Source organism: Cynocephalus volans, chromosome 7 (genome assembly GCF_027409185.1).
Source record: "Cynocephalus volans isolate mCynVol1 chromosome 7, mCynVol1.pri, whole genome shotgun sequence".
NCBI classification, from domain to species: Eukaryota; Metazoa; Chordata; class Mammalia; order Dermoptera; family Cynocephalidae; genus Cynocephalus; species Cynocephalus volans.
This window is the reverse complement of record NC_084466.1, coordinates 49,517,090-49,518,765: the sequence shown is the minus strand read 5'-3', so window position 1 is coordinate 49,518,765 and position 1,676 is coordinate 49,517,090. Positions and strand designations below refer to the sequence as shown.

The 1,676-nt window shown below is 49.3% G+C and overlaps 1 pseudogene; it reads left to right on the top strand.

Moving 5' to 3' along the window:
• Positions 1-400: 400 nt before the first annotated feature.
• On the top strand, positions 401-1,450 carry LOC134381629 (sequestosome-1-like; annotated as a pseudogene).
• The last annotated feature ends 226 nt before the right edge of the window (positions 1,451-1,676 follow it).

Genomic DNA, 1,676 nt, shown 5'->3' with positions numbered 1-1,676 from the left:
CCACTGGTCCACCATCAAAATTGAGATGGTTTTGATTATAAATGACAATTTTCCAGCATAAGCTTTACAATTATTTTAATTGCACTAGATTTCAAAAAAAAAAAAAAGATAAAATACTATCCCTTATTAAATTCTTATTCATTTTAGATTTTATTACTCTAAGATACAATTTTTAAGCTCAAGGCATGAGAGAATGGGGAAGATTCCTAACAGTACTCCCAATTTTAATGTTATTTTTCCATCTTCTAGAGAAAACAGTTTATTTTTCAGTTTAAAAGTTTAAAATTTATGGGGGAATGTGTACGATCCCAAGACACCTTGAAAAAACAATTGAAAAAGTCACAAAAACTACTTTAAAAAAAATGCAAAGGGCTCTGCCTCTGCTCCTTAACCTACAACAATGGCATCACTCACCTTGGAGCCCTACCTTCCGGACGAGCAGGTCATGCAATGCTCGATCCAGATCCACTGTTGCGGCTTCTGCTTTAGCTCTGAGCTCCCCGGGTGGGTCCTGCGTGCTGCTGCGGAGGCGGTGGCCGCCTTGTTTCCAGTGCTGCGATCAGGAGGCTTCCAGGCACGCTACTGCAATGAGGACGGAGACTTAATTGCCTTTTCCAGTGACAAGGAACCGAATGGCCATGTCCTACCTGACGGATGGCATCATCTGTATCTAAATTAAAGAGTTCCTACGGGTCCACGGCCCCCAGTGTGCGCAGGAGGAATCCCGAAATATAGTGCACCCAATGTGATCTGTGACGATTGCAAGGGGCCGTGGAGAGAACCCGGTACAAGTGCAGCGCCTTCCCCGACTGCGACGTGTGTGCCGTCTGCACGTCGGCGGAAGGGCGTGCACAGGGAGCAATCACGTTCCCCAATCCTCTCCTCCGAGGGCTCCTCTCGCAGCCGCCGGCCCTGAAAGCTGAAACGCCGGCACCTCGGGTGGTCAGGCTGGGCGATGGGCCCACGGAGGAACTGGAGCCACTGTCCTCCTTGAGAGAGTGATGTGCAGCCCCGCGTCAGGGCTAGTCAGCTTCTGGTCCATTGGAGCCCGCTGTGAATTTTCTGACCAACATAGGTGAGTGTGCCATGGGCCCTTGGCCCTCTGGGCATCGAAGTGATGTGAACGTAGGACACAGAGGGAAGAGCAGCCGCCTGACACCCTTCTCTTCAGACAGGTTAGCACAGAAGAGCAGTGCAAATCTCAGCCAAGCAGCTGCTCTTCGGACCCCAACTAACGGGAACGTCGAGGGTGCAATGCAGTCTCTGGCAAAACAAATGAAAAAGACAGCCTTTTTTTTTCTTTTGGGGGCATCCTGAAGAACAGATGGAGTCTGATAATTGTTCAGGAGATAATGACTGGACTCATTTCTCTTCTAAAGATGTGGACCCGTCCTCAAGTGAATTCAAGTCTCCACTGATGCCAGAATGCAGGAAAGACCCACGGGGCTGAGCGAATCTGCCTCATACCCACAGCTGGCTGAGCTCCTCTCCAGCGAGGCTGTGCATGGCGTTCTCTGAGGTAGGCTGCTGACTCACCAGGCTCCTGCAGACCAAAAACTACAAGACCAGCATCCAGTATTTGAACCACACACCACCATTGTGACGATTTTGCTCACTTACTCCACGTACCCCCTTTTTTGGTCTCACAGTTCTGTTGAGCTAGTGTAGAACAGTAG